Source organism: Rhipicephalus microplus, chromosome 2 (genome assembly GCF_043290135.1).
Source record: "Rhipicephalus microplus isolate Deutch F79 chromosome 2, USDA_Rmic, whole genome shotgun sequence".
Taxonomy (NCBI): domain Eukaryota; kingdom Metazoa; phylum Arthropoda; class Arachnida; order Ixodida; family Ixodidae; genus Rhipicephalus; species Rhipicephalus microplus.
The window spans coordinates 165754426-165763701 of record NC_134701.1 but is presented as its reverse complement, the minus strand read 5'-3'; the positions used below and the strand labels follow the sequence as shown (position 1 = coordinate 165763701).

General features: G+C 45.1%; 1 long non-coding RNA gene across 1 annotated transcript; it reads left to right on the top strand.

The window, feature by feature from the left end:
- Positions 1–1393: 1393 nt before the first annotated feature.
- Positions 1394–8878, top strand: LOC142786567 (uncharacterized). Its single transcript, XR_012889095.1, has 2 exons — positions 1394–1785; positions 8535–8878. It is a non-coding gene; the product is annotated as an uncharacterized LOC142786567 (long non-coding RNA).
- Positions 8879–9276: the final 398 nt, after the last annotated feature.

Below are 9276 nucleotides of genomic sequence, written 5' to 3'. Positions count from 1 at the left end.
AATTGAACATTTGACGTCACTTTGCACTACGTGACACCACTGACCGAATAGCACTGCAAGCGGCGGAATGAAAAGATATGCGCAACTCTGCTACCTAAAGGTAGCGTATACAGTATCACTAGGCGATGCGCGCTCACTGCGCCATCTGGTTAGTAATGCTGAATACACGATAGTTCCCCGTTCACCGATACATGTACGGTGAATGACGGCGACGCCGACGCCGGCGGTGAAATGAAACAGAGAGTGTCCGTATAATTGCTATCGCAATAAAATAAATTTTCGCAAAGCTGGAACTTCCCTGGTGTCTTCGAATTTTAATGTTCCTGGATAGGACTTTTATCCTCACAATACGAAACACTTCACGAATGTCTTGACAGAACGTGTTCTCTTTTGTTTTTTTAATCTCTGGTACAAAGTATTCATATCGTTAAAACACATTGACACTCGGCCAACGTCAGCGCTTAGCTGAGTGGTCAAGACACTCGCCTTTGAAACGCTATGCCCCAGGTGCAAAACCCCATCCCACTAACGCATCTTTTTTTACTTTTTCCTTGCAGGAGTTTCATTACATTAATAAACCTCACAGAATTCGATTTATTATACGTATTCTCACTTCGAAACGATCTCCAAGATGTGCTAGTTGCCCATGCTGTATACGTACAACTGCGAAGTGACGCAACAAAACTTACTTGAAAGTCCTCAGGGTAACGAATATGTGTGTTAAAGAGCACACTTAGACGGCAAATTCACTTAATTAGATGACTAAAATTATCTCCATCCCTTTTTTCTTTTTGTTTCTGCTTTGGTGAGCATGTTCTTCTTGCCCTCTTCTCCAACACAGAGTAGCCAGACGGTTTAAGGACAGGCCAACCTCCCTGTCTTTCCGATTCTCCTTTCCTCTCTCTCGAGCTGAAGCTTCCCCTGTGGCGTTGGCTTTCCTGCAAAGTATGTCGAAAAGCAGTCGAAAACTTTCACGCCCTTATCACCTCAGATAAGACTGGACTTATATCTGACGTCACGCAGTGCAACAAATGCATGCCAAAAAAAAGTAGCTGACGAAGTTGAGGCCCTTATCACCTTCTATAAGGCTCAATTTTTGTCGGACGTTACACCATGCAACGAATTATATACTGTACGCAAAGTCAATCCAAATAGGTCGCAAAAGTCGGAATGAAAAGTGGTCTGAAACCTCTTGAGACAGACATCCACAACCATGTGATGATTGAAGCGCGACCAAGTGAAAAGAAGACAAATATTAAGAACAAAAAATCATTAAACGGTTATTTTAAATATTTTTAATTTCGTTTGTTAAAAAATTAGAGGATCCCTTATTAAAACTTTAGTGTTTATTATATGGTTGAACGTCCATTTTTTTTCTTTCTGTTTCAGAAACGGCGCGCACATGGAGGCATCTGGTAACATGAGCCTATGGTTTTACCTTGGAGCGTGTGCCTAGTTCAGCGTGTTCTTAGGTTGACACATTTCCAGGCTAACGAGGCATCGCTCACTTTTCCGTGGTGGTTTCGTGCGTACCTTCAGTAATTTACCTATTTTTGATGCGCTGTTTACTGGTGCGGCATTTCGGAGCTCAACTAGCTCACAGAATGTGTCGAGAGCCGATCCTGTGACTGCCGACTACTTTCGCTGACGCACGGCTAGCGTGCCCTCGCCTCTGGTGACGGTGAACACGACACGCTAAGCATAGAGGCACTGTACTCTACGGCTACGAAAGCTGTATTTTCAAAGATGCTGTCTCGCTGCAGTGGTTTTCCACGATTGGGCAACGTGAGTTTTTAATCTGTTATGCCATTTTGTTAGTGAACAGTTCTCTCATGATTGCCAGTGTGAAGTTTCTTGTACATATTTGAAAGGCATCATTTGGCTAAAAAACAACCTTAATTCCTCAATCTTTCTTTTTTTCTCACAGTTTTTCTCACAGACAAAATTTGGCGCCATAAAATTGCGTAAGGATAACGACATGTAAAAGGTCCGCAGTTAAGAAAATTTTTCATTTCTAAACATGTAGGGCAAATGTGCGACGTCACTACCGCTTCCGCGGTTATGATGCAATATCTTATTTTTCATTGTTTATTTGCTCTTCGTTGTCCCCTCTTCACGTAGATGGAGAGGGTGGCAACGAGCCGCGGACTACTGGATCCATAGGCTTCTATCAAAGTTACGCTACCAATGTATGTACATATACATTGCTGTACGCTTGTATTAGAGTTTATCTAGCTGAAGCTTCCCTTGATTCGTTCGCTTTCGCACAATGCATGTAAAAAAAAACAGCCGAAAAAATTGGTTCCGCATCTGCATGTAATCTGCCAATGTCGTCGAAAGACGGTAGTCTTGCACCTGGAGAGAGTGAACAAGACATTTATTTGATGCTATGCGCAAGAAAATTGGTGAATGGTATTCTGGAGGTGCTGCGTTAGAGTGTCTCGAGCGTGCAGCGGAGGCGAACGAGCGCATCAAGTCCCGTCACACGTGAGACATAAGCGCCATCTGGCAGTTGTCTTAGAAAACAAAACGCGTGGCTCTGGGACGGGTGTGCGCGCCCATCTCAGAGGTGATAAGGTGTAGAACGCAAGGCGACGGGTAGATGCCACTACCGTTTCGTTTGAGCGAAGCGTTGGACACTCACCTGCCATGCAAGCGTTGCATGGTCAGCACAGCGTGATAAGCGCTACGGTCCTGAAAATTCCTTTTCAGGACCGCAGCGCTTTTTCTAGTAAGAGACGCACATGCAGAATATATACGTGTTGTTATGGTGCCCCAGACATGCGAAATGATTGCTTTTTATTTGACAATTGCACAAGCACGACCGCTAAACATTGAGCAACATAGGTGGGCACTGCGGATGGGGTCGGCCGTTTCAAATGCCTGATGCCGTTAAGAGTGGACAAACAGACAAATGTACAACAGACAGACAGACAGACCGATTAAAATTTTTGCGTCAGAAGTCCCCAAGAAAGACTACCCTCTTTAAAAGTTCGGGCTATTATCACCCCTCATAATGCTCAACTTTTGTCTGACGTCACACCGTGCCACGCAGGCTATACCGTACGTTTATGTCCATCTGCTGCGACATGGAGCCCCTGAGGTCCCAATCACGGACCGCGGAACGACCTTCACTGCGGAGCTGATGCAAGGAATCTTACGCTACAGCAACATAGATCACCGAAGAACGACGGCGTACCACCCCCAAACGAGTGAACTAACGGAACGGCTCAATAAGACAATCGCGGATATGCTGTCTATGTACGTCGACGTCGAACATAAGACGTGGGACGAAGTCCTCCCGTACGTCACGTTTGCGTACAACACGGCTATTCAAGAAACCACGCAGATGACACCGTTCGAGCTCGTCTACGGAAGACGGCCGACTACGATGCTCGACGCCATGCTTCCGCACGTAGAAGACGACGACCTCAACGCCGACGTCCAAGGATACCTCCAACGTGCGGAGGAGGCCCGCCAGCTCGCTCGAGCTCGTATAACAGACCAGCAACTGGTGGATGCCGTACGATACAATCTCCGACGCCGAGACGCCGAGTACCATCCTGGAGTTCGTGTGTGGGTTTGGACTCCCATTCGACGACGTGGACTCAGTGAGAAACTTCTACGACGCTATTTCGGACCCTACCAGATTCTACGACGTGTTGGCGAACTAACGTACGAAGTGATCTCCGATGGGGACTCCCGTACATCACGACGACGCACGCAGCCCGAAGTCGTCCATGTGGTTCGCTTAAAACCTTTCTACGGACGATGACGAACTTTTAATTTGTGTGGACTGTCCCTTATGTTAGCATCGGGTCGATGCACTCTTAGGGGGGGGGGGGGCGTAATGCCGCGAACCATGCATTGGGTTTGTTTATTTGTGTTTTGTTTTTTCGTCCTGACTGCGCCGGCCTGTGCTATCACCGTTTTCACAGCGTTTCGAACAAGCGCTACCACAGCGTTTCGAACAAACGCTATCGAACAACGCTTCAGGCGTTGTTCGATAGTGCCGCGAACCATTCATGGTAACAACGCTTCAAGCGTTGTTTGTTAGAAACGCTGTTCGAACGAACAGCGTTTCTAGCAAACGCTATCATGGCGTTCCCGATACAATTCGAATATTCGAGAAACCCTCGCGCCGAGGGATATAAATTCCCGCACAGCCGATGCCGCGTCTTTCGATCGCCGCCCGTCGTTTTGCTGGCCGCTGCTTCGCCGCCTGTGTATTTTTTCAGTTGTTAATGAGCACAGGTTCGCTCCAATAAACTTGTTTTCCTCATAGACAACTGCATCGTCCTTTGCTGCGTGACACTATTACAGTCTCCCGAGCTAAAGCTTACCCTAATGCGTTGGCTCTCCCGCAATGCGTGTCATAAAAGCAGCCGAAAAAGTTGAGGCCCTTATCAGCTTGATGTGGCTCATTTTTTGTCTGTCGTCATCTAAATTTCCAGCTGTTTCTGACGTATGCAAAACGAAAAGGTGCAATATTAGGTTCCCCGCCTCAAGGTGTGACGTGAAAAAAAGTTGAGCCTTTTCAAGGGTGATAAGGGCTTCAAATTTTGCGGCTGCTTTTTGACATTCATTGCGAGAACACCAACGCACCAGGGGAATCTTCAGCTCGGGGGACTAATATAAACGTGCAGTATAACCTTCGTTGTGCGGTGTGACGTTAGGAAAAAGTTTAGCCTTATCAGGGATGATGAGGGCCTCAAATTTTTCGCCTGCTTTTTGACATTCATTGTGGAAAAGCCATTGCACCAGGGGAAGCTTTAGCTCGGGCGACTTTAATACAAACGTGCAGTATAACATTCGTTACGTGGTATGACGTCAGACAAATGTGGAGCCTTATCAGGGGTGATAAGGGCCTAAACTTTTTCGGCCACTTTTTGATTGATTGTGGGAAAGCCAACGCACCAGGGGAAGCTTCAGCTCGGGAGACTAATATAAACGTGCAGTAAAACTTTCGTGGCGCGGTGTGGCGTTAGACAAAAGTGGAGCTTTATCAGGGGTGATAAGGGCCTCAAGTGTTTCGGCTGCTTTTTGACATTTATTGTTGGAAATCCAACGCTCCAGTGGAAGCTTCAGCTAGGAATGTTCCGATATAAACGCACAGTGTATTCTTCGTTGCAGGTTTTGTCGAAAGACGAAACTTGAGCCTTATCAGGGGTGATAAGGGCCTCAACTTTTTTGGCTGATTTATAACATTATTGCGGGAAAGCCAAAGCACAAGGGGAAGCTTCAGCTCGGGATGTTTCAATATAAACGCACAGTATATCCTTCATTGCAAGTTGTGACGTCAGACAAAGCTTGAGCCTTATCAGGGGTGATAAGGGCCTTGGATTTTTCGGCTGCTTTATGAGATTCATTGCACGAAAGGCTACGCACCAGGGGAAACTTCAGCTCTGGAGGCGTCTACGTGCAGAGGTGACTGTGAGGAGGAGACTGCACCTGTGGCATCACACTAAACTTGAGCCGCTATCACAGAGTTTCTTAGAATAAACTTCATGCCTACTGGTCACTTCCAGCCTGCAGTTTGTAACCTTGGGGCATCTCTTTCATACTTACCTGCACTGTATTACCGTTGTTCGATTTACTTACACTACTTGAAAAGGAGACCGTGAGCCGAGCTTATATATACGCCGATGGCATAGAAGCCTCTTCAATGTATAAATTGTCTCTCCATCCATCTATCTCTCTGCCACGTAATACAAATCACACTGAAAAACATATATAGAAAACAAAATAAAACATGTAGGCTGCGTTGAGTTTTGAAACTATTGGCTCACGCTCCAAAGTCGAGAGCCTTACCAACTGGGCTAAAGGCCCAGGCATGCGCAGCATCACTATCTCTGAACCTCACGAATGCACTATGTAGAATATCACGTATAAAATAAAGAAAATTGCAAGGGTGCACTGAGTTTTGAACCTGGGGCCTCACGTTGCAAAGGCAAGTGTCTTACCCACAGGGCTAAAAACCCAGATTTGCAGGACGTGTGTATCGCTCAACCTTATCGAAGTGCTAAAGAAAAATAGACGTATAAAATAACAGAAAACTTTGAAGCTGTGCTGAGGAGGTGTTACACTATATTGTTGAGTGTCTCAGCCTTTGGGCTAAAAAAAGTACTCTTGCAGAAGTCAGGCCGACCTTCTTTTAGTGAAGACATTTTACCGTGTGAGCCATTTTTCTGCCATTAATTTCTGGTTCAGTAGGGTAGCCCAATTAACGAAGTCTTAGCTTGATTAACCTCTCTGCTTCTCTCCTTTGTTTATTTCTCTCTCTGCCACAATAACAAAAGTATAACAGTATGTAGACGAAGTTGTTCTAGTTGAAGAAACCTCGTCCGGGAACGAGGACAGAGTTTCCTTCAACTGGAAGATTTTTGCTCAGAGAAATCTTTGCAGATTACCTGGTGGGTTCATGCTACGAATGTGTGGCTGTCATTTTTCTCTTTCATAAGCTTTCGCTACCTTGCAGGACTCGCACAACTCACTTGCTCTACTAAGGCTCACCGATAACCACACCGATTAAGAAAGTAGCACCCTGGGTAGCTTCGTGGTGCCCTTTTCCACGTGAACATTTTGCAATGAAGTTTCGGGTGCCCAAGCCATCGTTAAATGGAATGCTTCAAATAGAGGTGGTGTCTTACCTGTGTGATGAGTACCCAGAGTTAGGCTTATTAGAAACGTCTTTTTTTTCTGTCACTTAATTGCTCGTCGCGGAGCTCGCGCAAACGAACGACCTTTAAATGGCACAAGGGTACGAGAATAAGGACAACAGCAACAAACATGTGAGAATCCTTCAAACATATGCATTTTGAACAGGAGAAAGTGAATTACTTGAATACAATAGGTCATGGAACGATAAAATCGCGAACTCATGTAAGGACATTGATCTTGATACAAATAATTGCATATTTGGTTCTACATTTTACGAGCACACTTAACGTGAATTTTCCTTATATACACCAGGGGACATCATAGTGCTATTTCTTTTAATATATAACAGTCGCAACGGACACCTTATGGCGAACACAGAATCATCGCTCAGTTTAGCTGTCTGTATATCTCCAATGGATTGTAGACTTTATGACACGAACAAATCCTCCACGATTATCCTTAAGATCAACGTGCTTAAAACACAACACGATTCAAGCACACCTTTCAAACTTACACAAAGTGGGCGGTTGCTAGGTTTAACTTTGTTTATTGTTGCCGCAAGTAGTGAGGTGTTTTGTTATATTCCGTGGTATCACAGCTCACATCATGTTGCCATTATAGCTGCGACGACTACACTTATCTATAATGACATGATAGAGGTACAGAATCGTGTCTGTACCACTTCGAACTGTGTGTCAGCCAAAGTCCGCACCAGATCCCGTGCTGTCAATGCTCACATTATGGGCATCGGCTAACGCTTTACTAAGGAGAAGACACAGAAACGAGATAAGTGAGAAACTTGTTTTGCTTATTACGAGTATTGTACGAGCAGCTTCTTACGTGCCCCAGCCGATTCGCAAGTGATCTTTACCACAGTCAGCGCAGTGCGTCGTAACAGTGCTCCTTAGTTGACTTTTTTTTTCTGAGGCCTGCGATTTCAAATGTGTGTGTTTACGCATTCAGGGAATGCACAGCAAGGGTCTAAAATTTATCTCAACGATGCTTGTGAAGCAGCTGTATGACACGGTCTCATGTCGATCTGTGGACAGGGAAATCGTGGAGAACAACTGACATTGCTGTACAGCAGCAGCACTCGTTGTTGAAATACAAGAAGCCTAAATAATGAAACCAGCACTCTACGACAAGCATGCCACGTGGTTTACCACGAACCGCGCTGGACGTGATGGATGTCAGTTCCTTGAAACATTTCTTGCTGGGCTCGGTCTTTACCGAAGCGTTGCACACACTTCAGAGTGAATACAGACTATAGATGCAATGTCTTCACATGAGTACCCATAGATGCTGTATTCTTCACTGTTCGACGCGAGAAACAGTTCACGAGAGGTCCGCATACACAGCAGTGTGAAAGGGTGTATCAAAGGAAGTGCCACGGCATGCCACTGAAGTCCACCGTTCCACCAAGTCCAGCGTCCGCTTCCAGCAAGCTCATGATGACCACCATTGCTGCCTCGTCGTTTCATTCGTTGATGCCCTGATTTCCGGCAGTCAGGATGTCCGCACTCACGATGCTGTTCGCCAGGTCCAGATCTAGGATGAAACACAGCGTAAAACTACACGCAAAATATCTTACTTAAGTATACGCGAGTGGATCACACTCTTATTTTAGTGAGAAATTGTTGATAGACTTGTTTCACGTATTTGCTATTGCATATTTCTTGTGCTGTTCAAATCGTTGTGACCCTTTAACAAATTTGTTGGGTTCCAGGATGGCAGTAGTGCGTCGTTAAAAAACAATAGGACTAGGAAGAAAACTGTCACCTCTGTCCAAGAAGTGAAACAAGTAACCACCGTGAGAGCTGTAGAGAATTTTACGTGGGTAAAATGTCTAAGTTCAACATGTATTTTTTTTTCAGACATTACTACTACTTGAGGTTCAACGTCCCGAAACCACCATATGAGTACGAAAGACACCGTAGCGACGGCGTCCAGAGATTTCGACCACCTGGGATTCTTTAGCGTGAACTTAAATCTCAGCACAAAGAACTCGAGCAGTTTCACCTTCATCGAAAATGTGGCCGCAGCGGCCAGAATTCAATTTCGACACTTGCGGGTCAGCAGCCGAGTGCCTTAGCCATGAGACTGCCATGGCGGGTTGGTTTAGCTATTACCGTACGTGTGCAAAAGGCTGAATTACTCTCAGCATGTGACCATGTTTTTAAATAATACAACACTAAAGTGTGATGGCCTCATTGTGAAAGTCGCCCCAAGTTATCTTTCTTGTGTCATAGTGTACTCACCAATGACGAAACTCTAGTCATCACTGACGGCGCGTGCTTATTTCAGTCGCTTTCCAATATTAATGACTGATCACAAAGCCGCATCACCATTACGACATAGTACTAAAACCAGCACAGCATTATGCGAACGCTGCACGTAAGGTGCTGTCTTAAAAAGTGCTGCCCGAGAAATTTTAAGCACTTGTAGTCTTTAACCTACTGCCCTCAAAAAGTAAAAAAAAACTAATTTGGGTAGCCCAGAGAGAAGGTTCAAAACACTTCTAATGAATATTCACTAAATAGTGTGTGCTCTTATTTTCTTACCTACCTGAGAGAAAAAGATTGCGCTTGACCAAGCACTCATTGATTTGATTGATAT